At 36.5% G+C, this 15,677-nt stretch overlaps 1 protein-coding gene and 1 non-coding gene across 5 annotated transcripts in view; both read left to right on the top strand.

The window, feature by feature from the left end:
- The window catches only part of LOC126825412 (inactive phospholipase C-like protein 2), a 369,332-nt gene that overhangs the window by 176,448 nt on the left and 177,207 nt on the right, over nt 1-15,677 (top strand). The gene's annotated exons all lie outside the window — the stretch shown is intronic.
- Nucleotides 6,012-6,130, top strand: LOC126825881 (5S ribosomal RNA). Its single transcript, XR_007682292.1, has one exon. It is a non-coding gene; the product is annotated as a 5S ribosomal RNA (ribosomal RNA).

Here is a 15,677-nt window from a genome sequence, read left to right as displayed (position 1 = left end):
GGTATACAAAACACTACATAACTTTAAAGGGTCACCATTTCTGCAGTAATTATTTTTTTCTGATTCTATATTATAATAATATTGCAAAAATAAATGTGAAGCTATAAAGAAAAGAATTTTGATGATATATGAACTTATAAAACCATATAGGAGGCAGACCACCATTAAATTTCATCATCTCAGTACCCACGAATTGTAGTTCGTCTATTTATAGCAATTCTCTCTCTCTCTCTTTTCTCCCCTTTTGCATGCCCATTTGTGTTGATTTTTTGGTCTAGAATGGACGAAGAGGGTTTGAATTAACATTTTCTGCCAGGTTTTGGTAAATATTCATGATTTTGAGGCGGAAGGATAAGAGGGTTATCAGGTTAGCTACGGCGATATGTACGGCAACTAGTTACATGATTTTAGTATGCTTCTTCAAGTTTGTGTATCTCAAAATTTTGGTGGTCAACCTCATACAAATTTTAGTGCAAAGACATGACCATTTGTTCCTCTGTCTGTAGTGAAAAGCATTCAGCCCAACGAAAATTTGGGGAAAAGTTGGAGGTGGGCAAAGAGGCCAGAATTAACATTGAAGTCAATGGGGAAATTAATGGTGGTCTGCCTCCATTTGAGCATATCGGATCGTAACTTCCTGAATTATGGCCCCTGATTGTACGAAAAATTGCGTTTTTTGGCTTGTGGTTCCTCCAGAGGTCACAATTTTTATCCAATTTAAAAAAACGTTTTAATATATCACCGTTATATCGTAATGAAGGTTGAGTTCGACCAAGACTGACGGACAAAATGGCCGCCACTTGTACGCAAATAGTGTAAAAATATGGTATATCAAGGTTCTGGACCCTGTAGAGGTCACAATTTTAATCCAATTTTGATGAAACTTGAAATGCATGTTTATAACCCAAAGATCTTTGTTCATTTTGATATTTGCGCATATCGAATCATAACTTCCTGAATTATGGCCCCTGATTGTACGAAAAATCACCTTTTTTTTAGCTTGCGGTCCCTCTGGAGGTTACAATTATTATCAGATTTTAAAAAAAAACGTTTGATTATATCATCATTACATCGTAATGAAGGTTGATTTCGAATGTCATGAAAATCAGACCAAAACTGCCGGACAAAATGGCCACGGCTTGTACGCGAATAGTGTAAAAAGATGGTGTATCAAGGTTGTGAACCCTGTAGAGGTCACAATTTTAATCCGATTTTGATGAAACTTGAAATGCATGTTTATAACCCAAAGATCTTGGTTCCTTTCAAGATTTGCACATATCGGTTCGTAACTTCCTGAATTATGGCCCCTGATTGTATGAAAAATCGCCTTTTTTCGCTTGTGGTCCCTCTGAAGGTCACAATTATTATCCGATTTAAAAAAACGTTTGATTATATCACCGTTACACCGTAATGAAGGTTGAGTTCGAAGTTTGGGAAAATCGAAATGAAACTGCCAATAAAATGGCCGCTCTTTGTATGCAAATTGTATATAAGTATGTAATTCAAAGGTTATGGACCCACTAGAGGTCACAATTTTTATACAATTTTGATGGAACTTAACCCTTTCACTGCGTATACCCGGTAGTACCGGGTATTATAAAATGTCGGTAAAATGCCCGTACCCGGTATTACCGTGTACTCAGTAAAGCCCTCGCTAAAATTAGTACCGTAACTGCAAGTGCCATCTATTGTATTTTCTATACACTAGAACATATTTCCACCTGTTTCAAAGCAGCAAACCGTAAAATGGCGGAGTGCATTGTGACAACGTAGACGATGCACTCTCGACGAAGTCGAGAATGACGTCTTGCTGACCAACATGTGGACAATTTCGAGGCGGGTGATACACATAATTCGTTTCCAGTTACTTGATAATGATAGTAGTCAGGACAGTGATTGGTATTATGAAGTGTGTGATTTGTTGCGCGACGTTCCGCCCATGGCTAGCTATGTCTCCCGTGCATGATGAACAAGCCCAATGTGAACACGATAGCCCTGTGTCTGCAGTAGATTCTGACAATAATTCTGATGTTGATAATAATGCTGGCCTGCTGGATCGTAAAATACGTAGGTAATTCCTGATTCCCGAACGTGTAGATCTATTGACTGACTATATTGATAATGATATGGGACTTGGGGATGAAAGTGAAAGTGAAAGTAAAAACAAGGTATTGCAATCCGCACGTGGTCATGGCAGCGGGAGACGTGATGCGCGTGTTCGCGGCGGCATTGCTCATGGCTGCTATTGATATTTTTGTTCATTTTATATATCTTTATCAAAATCCAGTAAAAAAAACAATATCTTTTAAGTATTTCATGGAGAAAAATTCGTTTTCGTGTTAGCTTTAGTGTGAAATGAGAAATCCAAAATGGCCGCCATGACGTCACGTGACTACATTATTATGCAAATTTCCAAAATTCTATTTTTTCCTCTTAGCCCAACCTCATGCCCATCCCAACAGACAAAAAGATTTTTCATAAAAGCTTCCATAAGTACTGCTTGGCATTCAGTTCCAACCTCCCTTTTTTCCTCAAAAAAGGGTCTAGCACAGGCAGTGGATTTACGTCTAGCATTGAAAGGGTTAAAACATATCTTTATATTCCAAAAATCTCAGTCCCTTTTGATATTTGCGCATTTCAGACCATAACTTTCTGGATTATAACCCCTGATTGTACAAAAACTTGTTTTAGTTTTTAGCTTGTTCTCTATCCATCTCTTGGAAATGTGGGTGTATCCTGCCTGGCAGCCGCTGGTCTAAAGTATTAATTAGACATTAATTAACTGATCCAGGCCTTAATCAACTCTCGATAACATCAGATTTCTCTGATATTAAATAGATTAGAATAGTTCAGCGATACTTTGATTTAATCAAATATGGAGGACCGAGACTTAGCTTCGATCAACCAGTACATTGGTTGAAATTATTGCACACGTCTGTCAAACCTTCAAAGGCTAATATCTTCGCTTGCAATAGAGTAATTTGACTGAAATTTTCAAATAATTCATTTTACATCATCTACTTTCGAACTATTATAGCAAGAATGGCTAGTTCTTTATCTAAATCTTACATAATGTATCTTTAAGAAGTCAATCAACTTGCTTGTCAGCTACAACAACAGTCATACCTTAGTGAGAATCGCCATGTGGTTCATAATCTGAGTAACCTAAATTAGCACATTTAATGGTAATTTTGATAATCCGGTAATAAAAACAAAACAAGCTTGCTGATTATTCATAACAGGTTCAGTCAGCGGCTTTAGTAAAAATAACCGACGTGGCGAAAGAAGAGGATCTCAGCATGGTTTGCCAATCGAGCGTCTTCACTCTCCATATGAATTCCAGGTACCGGTAGATATTAAAATAACATCTGGAACATACATTGATGGATTCACTGACCACTTGTTAGGTAAAGTTAAATCTTCATTGAATGTAATCCCCTGATAGAACACTGAATACACAGAGAAACAGTCATTAATATTTCCCTGATAGAATCTCCAATGCCAATTTCCAATGACATGTGACATATCAGTAGGAAGTAGGTCAGTAAACCAGTTTTAAATAGCGTTTACCGTTACGATTTTTTTATTTTAAACACATTCTTACAAAGGCTTCATTTTAAAAATAGTCGTTTTTATTGAAGGCTATATATATCATAATTATACAGAATTTATATAAGCAATTTCAATTATGGTTGTCATGTGACAATTGTGCCGTTTGTCTTCAACGACGAATAAATAAATCTTTTTCAAGTTATGTGACTAGTTACGTGATAGACAAAAAAGCTACTGCATTTTCTGATACTGGCAATAGTAGAAAAATGCTAATATTTTAAATCATTGACTTATGAAATGCGAAAGTTTCATCAAATAAACGAAGACAGTAATTTATTCTGGAATATTACTGTATGTTATTGTGGTAATAACATAACATTAAAATACAACATTCTCCATAACAAATTACCAAGAATTATTTTTGTTGAAGTCTAGTTATATTAAAGGGAATTTAAGCTTATAATTAACCCATTTCCCTTGGGACCTCATTTGACCCAATTCTGGCCGGTTCATTTCAAAATGGATAAAGAACCCTGACCAGATATCCATGAATCTTATCCTTCATATATTACAGTCATGATATTCATAATACATTATAATGCACTATATAAAAATGTTTTCTGCAGTATGATTCTCAAATCTCAGAAAACATGTGCAAAGAGTCTAGGTCAGTGCTTCTCAACCGGGATCCATGTGCACCCCCAGTGGTGAATTCGAAATGCTCGGGGGTGAAATTTGAAAAAAAGGGGGAATTGGGGGTGAATTATACACAAAGGGGTGAATTTTGTGAATAGGGGGGAATTTGCATGAATTGAGTTTTCAGACTCCTGACCGGGAGCCATCAGTCAGAATGTTACCGACCACAAACCCGCGTAGCCATTGGTTGGAAACTAAATGACTGACTAGCACAATTAATTTCGACGCTGAGTATAATGGCGCTTATCCTATCCCGCTGTACTGTTGATTGTCCGGGAAGTGGGTAACCTAGTCTCATCTCAATGTCAATGTGAAATAGACTATAGGCAAATAGGTAGGATAGATCATCGATCGCTTAGTTTCTTTTTACACCCAAACTCTGCACGGCCTGAATGGGATTCCCAATTTAATTTCAATCACTTGTCTTTAGTATTGGTTGCTCAATTTTCAGTTTATTCGTGTCAGTGTGACAATAAGCACTGTATTGTGCGATTGTGCATTATTACCTCTGCAGTATCACTCACCAAAGCTAGTGTCCTAGTGAATTAACATCATGGCTACGAAAGCGAAGGTGAAAGTTCGAAAATTTTCAATTGATTATCTAAATTTTGGATTTATTGCGGCACCTCACGATGAACGATTACCCCTGTGGAAGACCCTTGTTCAAAAACACCAAGCACAAGGTGCTCACTAAACAAGGGTCATGACACCTATATTGTGCTTTTAATGTGTAAATCCATGGCATCTGTTCATTAAATATGGGGGATCACGTGGCTAAGTGGGTAAGGCGCTAGCTCGCTAGCCTGGAGGTCGGGTGTTCGATCCCTGCATTGGCCGAGAAAGTTCATCCAGATTTTCCGGCGTGGTTCTCCCTTGTCAGTGATGCAGGACGGAGGGGCTGACAAGGAAAGCTGTCTAGTCGTTCGGATGGGACGAAAAACCGAGGTCCCGTGTACACATTGGCGTGCACGTAAAAGATCCCTTGGCAGTTGGAATTCGATATAAGAGTAGGCCGTAGTGCCGCTGTCCGGGCAAAATTTCCCTCATAGCACACTGTATGGCGTATGCCCGTCTTCATTAGCCCAGGTTAGGAGCAGAACAGTAGGACGTTAAACTCCATTTCATTTCATTTCATTAAATATGTGTTTGAAACGATACCTAATTAGCATGTTTCAGTTTTTAGTTTTTAGTAATTTGATGTTTTATAGTGCCAGGGGTGAATAGCGAAGAAAATATTTCTCAGGTGGGGAATTGTATCATAAAGGTTGAGAAGCACTGGTCTAGGTATTTTGAGTCATCTATCAGACTTGCGCACTCAGATTTTGAAGTATTGTTATTTTCTTTAAATACTTCTATAATAGAGCATCAGGTGTGTATCATATGGACAAACACTTCCTGTTCACTACTTTCCAGCCATTCCAAAGAGGCGATGGTGGATTTTGGAGTCTGTAATGCAGCATAAGGCTGCGGTTAATTAATTGTTTGTTTCTCATGACCCGGCCGCATGTCCGTTTCATCCGTAATAATTACGCACTTCCATAATTATTTGGTCAAATTAAGAGAGGTCAAAAATTTGTCCTGTAAAACTATATTTGTTTGCCTTTAGATATGAACAATGAATTGACGCATTAAAATCCACTATTTGTAGATGAACATGACACCGCAGGTGATAAGTGAAGTAGGCTAGAGGTGAATGTGAAAAAAATATATGAAACAGAGTCCATTGTAAAACAGAAGTGATAAACCTGTATCATATCTGTCAGCTAAACGGCCATACCACGTTGAAAACACCAGTTCTCGTCCGATCACTGAAGTTAAGCAACGTCGGGCCCGGTTAGTACTTGGATGGGTGACCGCCTGGGAACACCGGGTGCTGTAGACGCCTTTTCCCGTCTTCATTAGCCCAGTTTAGGAGCAGAACAGTAGGACGTTGAACCCCATTTCATTTCTGTCAGCCAAACCAAGGAATGGTAGCTACAAGATTCACCAAAGACCACATATTTACTCTATAAGGCACTTGTCATTTGTAATAAAATTCACAGAAAGATATAAATGTCTTTTAATTCTTGCTTAATTATTTTATTTACTTGACTAGCAACGGTCCCAGAACTGCTTCATGGTATTTTATTAACAACACGATATAAACAGTCTCAAAAGGACACAAAGATACAAATAAATGTAAACAGTTTAAGATAGACAAAATAATAAAAGTATTTATATTACCATGATGCTGTGTGCAGGGGGGGGGGGGGGATGGGGTCAAAGTTGAATGAAGACAATTAGCATACAGGCTATTGCCAATGTCATTTGTACTAACTTCCTCCACCACTACCACATGTGTAGTAAATTCTTTAGACTGACATGATAATCTGACTTGTTTTGTTTTTACAATTCAAGGGTATGCTTTCATTTTCAATTATTTATGTCAGAACAAATCACCTTGTAACCTGTCAAAGTAGGGAAAGATAAAGAAATGAAATGCCAAGAATGAATGAAATAATGAACTGTTAACTTAGAAGCCTATCACTAATAATTTTAACTTATTTATTATGATCAAGTCTTCCGATGTGCCTGGATATTGTGCAACAGACATTTTAATCTATAAATATTTATTAAATGTGAATAAATCACGGTTCCATTATTGGGTTTTCAAAACTGACATTAGTTATTGCGGAAATGGAAAGTGCGTTAAACTAAAAAAATTAAATTTCATCTCAATAATTAATAATTACCTCATGTAGCATGCATGTTTCACAAACTCAGGTCATGAGAAACTGACAATTAATTAACCGCGGCCTAATGTAGGGTTGATAGTTAAATTAGCTCTTTTCACATTTTGCATAAAACTATTGTGATCTATTGGAATATGCGTGGTACACACTACAAATTGTGTGCTTCCTAGTCATTCAATAGTTAATTTTTGTCCACTGCCTTTCAAAGAAAGAAGGGGACTATTAAAATGGGTTCGTGTATAGTTTTATTAAATCAATACCTTGATTAAGTTCGATAATGTGCATTTTCTGCTCAGGGTAAAAGAGCGATAAGCAACTTTATTGGTCGAGATTTTGCAACACAATAACTCTCCTTCTAATTGAGCTAGAATGTTCACATTTGGCGTAGGGGTTTATTAGGTGAATGCCTTGATGGAGTTCGAAGATGAGAATTTTCTGCTTAGGGTAAGCAGAAATAAGCAATTTTATTGGTTGATGCTTTGGGAAAAGATAACTTTAGTTTTAATTAAGTGAGAGTGAGGACACTTGGTGTATAGTTTTATCACATCAATTACTTGACTAAGTTCGATAATGAGCATTTTCTGCTCAAGGTAAGCAGAGCGATAAGCAATTTGATTGGTCGAGACTTTGGAACATAATAACTCTCCTTCTGATTGAGTTAGAATGTTCAAACTTGATGGAGTTCGGTGATAACCATTGTCTGCTTAGGTAAGCAGAGATAAGCAATCTGATTGGTTGATGCTTTAAATTGGGGCACGATAACTTTAGTTTTAATTAATTGAGAGTGATGAAACTCTTGAGTATAGATTCATTATATCATTACCTTGACTAAGTTTGATGATGAGACTTTTCTGCTTAGGCTAAGGAGCGATAAGTAATTTGATTGGTCAAGACTTTGGAACATAACAACTCTGCTTTTAATTGAGGTAGAATGTTTAAACTTGATGTAGATGTTCATTAGGTGAATGTCTTGACAGAGTACAATGATAAACATTTTGAGCTTAAGCTAAGCAGATAGAGATTGATGAAACTTAGTGTATAGTTTATAATCAGTTTGGTCGCTTGATACTTTTGAAAAAAATAAATGTGCTATTACATGTAATTAATATGTGTCATCTATTTATTTTGGGATTTCGGCAGGGGACATCAATCTCACCGTTGGCTTGTTCTAATAATAGTGAGCGCATCGGAATTAGGGCATTCATGGTCTTTTAAAAGGGTATGGGCAATCAAGTCCCAACACATTTAAAGGTCATTATGGACCGGAGGAGTGTGTTTTAGCTTGTAAATATGACCAAAGATTGCAGGGGGCACAAGTCAGGTTACTTTCGGAAATGCATGAACATTTAAGAAATAATCGGGTGGGTGAAGATGTGGTTTTATGTTTATAATGATGCATCTCTATCTCAATGGCAGAGACTGAGGAAGCATGAAATGAAAACTGAATGTTGCCAACGCAAAGAATATTCTGCACGTGTAAAGATGATTTAAACACTATTTCACCAAGGCGAAAGAACCCTGAAATAGCGAGGGAGAAAATGGCTCGTAAAAGAATGCGATGCACCTGGAGTGGAATGACTAGTGGAAGGGCATGCAAGGGGCGTTTTAATAATGGTAGTGTAATTGGTAAACGCTTATCCGACTGGGGATGGAATCAAAGTGCTCCACGTAGGAGGCTATGCAGAGAAAAGGAATTAATAGTGTCTGTATAGCTCAAGGATTTCTGGACAAATGCTAGAGCAGAGGCATAGGAACTTAGAGTTGATGGGGAGTAACCCAAATCAAACAAGTGGGCACAAAAATTAGTACTTACGATGGTTGGAATGGGAAAAGATGGGGCCAAAGTTGGTCAGTGCAGAAGTCTAAAAATCTGGTCCAGGCACGGCGTTATGATGATTGGGAGGCTGTTGATAAACTAGCATCCATAAGGTAGGCAGCAGTGTCACTTAAAGTTTGATCAAGTCTGGAGCGAGATCAGTGATCAGCAACTAGGCTTGATTTGCTAGCAATAAGTTTAGCACGGAGTCATAGACGATGAAGGAATGTACGACCAGGGACGACAACTGAGTTTGCAAAGTTAAGCAAACTAAGGAGGGATTATAGTTCACGAAGAGATACTTTCTTCCGGGAAAGTGACCATGAAAAGGCAGAGCATGTTATTTGAATCCACCTCAATGCCATATATAGTTATAACTGTTGTTGGAGTTACTGTTTTGGAATCTTTTATAGGTATACCAAGTAATAAGGTGAAGAGCTGTACTTAAACGCTCAAATGTGACTACGTATATCAAAGTGAGTCGGAATACGCAAAATCATATTTTGGACTAGAGACAAATTAAGTGAAAATATTGATTTTGATCGAAATTGAGATTTTCACAAAAATGAGTCTATAAATATCGACACAAAAGATCAAAAAAGCAATAAATGATTTTAGAAGACCTTTATTTGAACATTTTGTAAGAGTACCGTATTCTTAAATCTGTCCTATTTCTTAAAATTCTAGGCGAAATTAGTTATTTTTCTTCGCTCGCTGAGGGACAACCGGTCATTCCTCTTGCATAATAATTGGCATCGTTGTAAAGCGGAGAATCTCTAGTTTACAAATATGATCATTGATAGATGAATCCCTTTACTGTCGCTTCTTCATACGGCATGCAAAGTAAGGAATGCATCTTGGATATTATTGTTTAAAATTCTCTTATCACCATGGGTCGAAAAAATGAGAACGACCAACGAGCCGAATTGCGACGATTCTCGAGTCTGCCATTGTTTAATTACATCAAAGCCAGAATGCACGAAAGTGAACGTAAGTATTTCTTGACTATGAAATTGGCATTTCTATAGGGACTCATATTTTGATACCATTACGGTACCTGAAAATAATAATAGACCTATCATACACGCAAAATCTTATTTTAATTTACGTGTTAAATGAAAACGCGTACAGCTGTGGCGGCTTCTTTGATGATTATCCAATCAACAATCTTAATCTCCTGACCACTAGCTGGCACTAGGGTGCTAATTAATTGATGAGATTAACTGTCAATCTCACCAAAGTTATATTATACAAAACAGACTACTAATGTATAGATTATTCTTCAGTATATCATGTGAATATGCCGCATGTGTTATGAAGGTTTCGTCACGAAACAAGTGCATATACTACGATTTTCGTCGTCAGCACCCTTGAAATCCTAAATAAAAAAATATGAAACAACAAAATAGCAAATAAATGGCGGAAATCGTCGAATCACATTTTTACTACGATTTTCGTTTTCAGCACCCCTGAAAACCCTTGGAAAGATATATGCAAAGACAAAACAGCAAATAAATGGCCTGGTTACTATGGGATTTTGTTTTGGAACATACCAAATCTTTGACTGGCTTTTTCTCAAAACTTACTTTTGTGAGTTGGGTAGCTTCGAATGGACAGAGCTCAGTCAATTTTTGCCCGTTTCAAACAAACTATACATCAAATTGAAGGTAATGAGTTGGAGAATGTGAAAGTAACAATAAGTCAATTTTTAAAATTTCCTCACCGCGACTCAGTATGCCATGGGGGGTCACAAATGTTTTGCAGCTCGTGCTGATACCAAGGGTAGACACGTCTGTGAAATAATAGCTCTGCTCACCCAGACAAACGGAAAACCCTAGCAACTCATAGTCTGTAGGGTGGATGGGAATCAACCGGAAAGCACTTTCGATGTCAGCTTTGGCCACGAGAGCCCCTGGACTAAAATGCCCGACCAAACTAACAACATTGTCAATAGAGTCAGAGGAAATAGCAGTGAAAATAGGGTCAATACCAGAATTTATGGAGTGGTGCCTTGGAAAGGAGAGGTCATGGATCAGACGGAAAGAGTCTGGTTCATATTTAGGAACAATCCCAAGAGGGGAGCAAGTTAAATTTGGGAATGGGGGACTAAGAAAAGGACCCATGACACATTAACTAAAACATCCGTGTGTTGTGCACCAGATTGGTGATTATTGTGACAGAGGCAATTCTTAAACCTGAAAATGGTTTATGAAACTGAAAGAGAAACCTGTGATTAAATATTCAACTTCCGTTGGATCATAATCTCGCAGAATATCTTCAAGTCTGTTTACCCGTATTGGGGTTAGGACCTTTATACTAGGAGGATGTACTTGGCTGGCGAAAGGAAAATGACTTGCGGCTACTGGGCGTTTTTGGATATAAATGTTCATAAATATAGAGAAAGCTTTTTGCAACATGGGAAAGGGTTTTAGTCTTTTGTTTTGGGGAGATAGTGAATGTGGGCAAATCATTAAGGTTGAGTAGGTGGAGGAGAAGCGACTTTCCCCTTGATGAAATTAAGGATCAAAGTTTTCAAAAAAATCGACGAAATATAGGTCAGAGTGCCTTGACATTTCTTTTCTACACTAGCTAAGAAAGGACTGATGTGTACACAAAATATGAAGTCTGCCAATTGAACCGAAGTGCAACCACCTTGAAGATGAAAAATCCATAAGGCTTTTGTAGTATTTTACTTACAGGCATGGGAGTTACATTTTCTGAATCCTTGAAGGAATGCCTAAAAATCTATCGGATCATAATTTTGATATTGGTCAACTGATGGTCACCATTTTGAACTGAAAAAGTGAAAAATCGACTATAACGGACATGAAAATGAAAACAATAGGCCGTAGTTTGGGGAATACGTCTCCTATTTACAAAATGAATACATTTCTGGATAGCCGGGATCAGGGTCAAATTTATGGTATTTGAAAATGTCACAATTTCAAATTTTGCCTTTGGCGTTTTTCGTGCCGACAAAATTGTTTACGAGTGAAAAATCACATTAACCAAATTTGATTTTTGACCGATTTTAATGATTTTTTTTAATCTTGTTCAGATTCTTTATATGACCCATGACATGTGACAGGAAGTGATTGTGAATATGAAAGCTTTAATATCCGCTTAGCAGATCTAGTTATTATTATTTTTTTTCAGCAGCAGACAAGATTCAATATAGTAATGTAAGCAGCTTTTGGGATAATTAGAGCAATATGCAATAAAGCACAGCAGGCAAGATAAAATATAGCAAGTGACTTAAATATCTACAAAACCGTGACTATAGCCAAGATTTGACAGAATTAATGAACAAAATTTGTCTAGTAATGCAAGGGAAAGTGTAAAAAAGTGTGGGTGGGATGTACTTTGACCTAAATAAACGAGCACCAAGCGCGAGGAACTAGGGCAGTTCACGAAAGCGTGCTCAAATGCAAGAACCAAAAAGACTTTAGCAACGTAAATAATTGAATTAGCGGCTCCAAAAACATAAATTTTGATAGAATTCCTTCTTAAGCAACAATTGCTAGTTGAGATATAAAATTACCAGTAATATGTCGTAACTAAGCGTGCCGTGCGTATAGCACCAGTTGGAATTTACTTAAACCGTTTGACCTACAAAAACGGACACCCAAGACTGTAAACTTAACAGATCTATTGATCAATACATATATCAGGTAGTACAAACTTAACGTATCAATTCCTTGAAGCACTGTCCGTATCCAGGAAACAGAGGTGCAGCAAAACACTGTTGTTGCAAGTTTCTTTCTAGTCTCGTGTTGTCTACAGCAAGCCAAGTCCTAGTTACTCTAGTAACGAAATATGATAGTCCTAGTACCTGGACTCTATCCATTACTGCCAGCTTCTATTGGCAACTAGTATGAAAATAAGACTTTTCCTCATCTCGGTTCTAAGGCTATTTTGGAATCCTTACCGTCTATTTTTCACCGTGATTCTTCTTTGATCACCAACAGGAATCATTTCCTGACACATCTGACACAAATTTATAATAATCCAACACTATTTTCATGTAGAACTGTACGATACAAAAACACAAACAACATTCATTTGAATGTGGCGGCCATTGTAAACTGACGTCTGTGCAGACCGGTTCATAACTACGCTCAACCAATATTCCAAATTTAGGAATGGAATTTTTACCGTAAACGAAAAATTCGTGCTGTACCGCAATTAACAGACTAAACTTGCTAAAGTTTTTTTTTATTCAACATACATGAACAATAATTAAATTTAATATAGGAATACAAGAATTAATTAAATGATATCAAATAAAATAAATAATGTAGCCTATCACAACTATTCAACACACATGAACAATTATTACATAAAATCTATCAAATGGACTAACACATTTTATCAAAATAAAAATGAATCTCAAATATTCAATAAATAAAAAAACATGAATATAATGATGTAAAAAAAAACACCAAAAAACACAAATTTTAAAAATACTGGAAATAAATAAGAGAGGAATGTAAAAGTATTGGAAATATTTGTTTTTAAAAATTACAAAGACAAACGTACATGTACACTAAATATGAGATTCATTTTTATTTTGATAAAATGTGTTAGTCCATTTGATAGATTTTATGTAATAATTGTTCATGTGTGTTGAATAGTTGTGATAGGCTACATTTTTTTATTTTACTTGATATCATTTAATTAAATCTTGTATTCCTATATTAAATTTAATTATTGTTCATGTATGTTGAATAAAAAAAAACTTTAGCAAGTTTAGTCTATTAATTGCGGTACAGCACGAATTTTCGTTTACGGTAAAAATTCCATTCCTAAATTTGGAATATTGGTTGAGCGCAGTTATGAACCGGTCTGCGCAGACGTCAGTTTACAATGGCTGCCACATTCAAATGAATGTTGTTTGTGTTTTTATATCGTACAGTTCTACATGAAAATAGTGTTGGATTATTATAAATTTGTGTCAGATGTGCCAGGAAATGATTCCTGTTGGTGATCAAAGAAGAATCACGGTGAAAAATAGACGGTAAGGATTCCAAAATAGCCTTAGAACCGAGATGAGGAAAAGTCTTATTTTCATACTAGTTGCCAATAGAAGCTGGCAGTAACGGAGAGTCCAGGTACTAGGACTATCATATTTCGTTACTAAAGTAACTAGCCAAGTCCCTGCAAAAATTTCTTTCTTTCAGACGATACTGGACGTAAAACAAAAGTACCGGTCTACCACTGTCACAATTTTTATACGCCCATGTGGACGTATATTGCCGTCGTCCCCGTACGTACGTACGTACGTCCGTCGTCCACAATTTCTTGTGAACGCTCCAACGCCAAAAGTTATCATCCAATTGTTTTAAAATTGATATATGTTCTTTAAATTGGTGAGATGGAGAAGCCTATTTATTTTCAATAATTTCCGTTTATAATGTCTAGAGTTATGGCCCTTGTTTCACTTTGTTGAACCTTGTGAACGCTCTAATTAGGTGTCACAGCTCCATTGCCCGCGTTGGAAGAAAGTCATTTTTTCCTGATTTGTAACCCTTTTTCAACTTAACGTCATACGGTGGCTATTTAATATTTTGTAATAATTTTTAAATATTTTGGAAGCCGATATCCTGTTCTTTTGTTTGATATAATTTTTATATATGTGTTCATTTTATTAATTTCATAAACGTAAGTTGAAAAACGTTAATTTCCCGTGTTTTGACGTTACGCTGAAAAATTTTGTCACGTTTTTAAACGAGGGTACCCCACTTCAAGTACTCGGCGGGCGCACTTATTATTAATATTATTTTTTCATTCTAATATCATTAGAAAGATAAATGAACGATCTTTCAATTGGTCGGGGGTGCTTTGTTGGCATTTCGAAATACCATGCATTTTTTGCAAGTTGAACGCTTCAATTCACGCAATCTTTTTTTTAGGCGATTTGTCAATATAGCACCCCCGACCGATTGAAAGTTCGTTTTATTGTCGTTTTGATGCTATTAAAATCAACAAAATCGGAGCATGGCAAGTGCGCCCGCCAAGCAATTGAAAATGGTATACAATGAGAAATTTTGTCAAAAATAAATCGCGTAGTTTAGCCCTTGTTATGACGTCATTTCAACACCAAAACTAAAATGTATTCCATGTTCCTTAGACTCATATTCGCGGTAAATTACGTCGAAAGGCAACTCCGATGTTTATTTATGAAGTAAGCGTTATGTTATATGAATAAAGGACTTGCCTGAAAATAAATAAGGATAGTTAATTCCATTTTTTTCACGCCTTTTGGCTTTGCTGGGTTGACTGTGTTTACATCACGTGACTCATATTCGCGCGCTTTTATAACCATGTGACAGGATATAAATATAAAATCGAATGGAAATTTCCTATCGGCGACCACACGTCTTTACTTTTAACACCAAACATTTTTCAAGAATTGAACAATTCCGTAAAATTGACGAATGTTTCAATGCTCTGAAATCATAAATTCGCTGTTCACTGAATTATTCAAGCCCAATTTTAAAGCATTTCTGTGCACACGAATGGAAATGAAACCGGAAAACATCTACACGGGTCTTGGTACTGACAGCAGGCGTGAGGAAGATAGTATAGGTACTACTGATAATTAGTACATCGATTTCTATCCACTTAAACGGATATTATACCCAAATATATAAAGTTGGACCAACTAGCTGAAATAATTTGAAAAATGGCTCAATTTCTGGATTTGCCGTTGGCGATTTGCAACATTTCGTTTGAGATGATGGAACCGGCATAGATTATGAATTAGGTCAGTCATGTCAATACTAATTACTATCATATCACTCAGTATTGATACGGATACCCAATTTTCGCAAAACGTTTTAGTTTTTACTAAATAATTTAGCATTATATAACAGTTGTCA

The sequence above is a fragment of the Patella vulgata genome, chromosome 6 (genome assembly GCF_932274485.2).
Source record: "Patella vulgata chromosome 6, xgPatVulg1.2, whole genome shotgun sequence".
Taxonomy (NCBI): Eukaryota; Metazoa; Mollusca; class Gastropoda; family Patellidae; genus Patella; species Patella vulgata.
The sequence above is the reverse complement of the archived record's forward strand: the minus strand, read 5'-3'. Positions and strand labels throughout refer to the sequence as shown.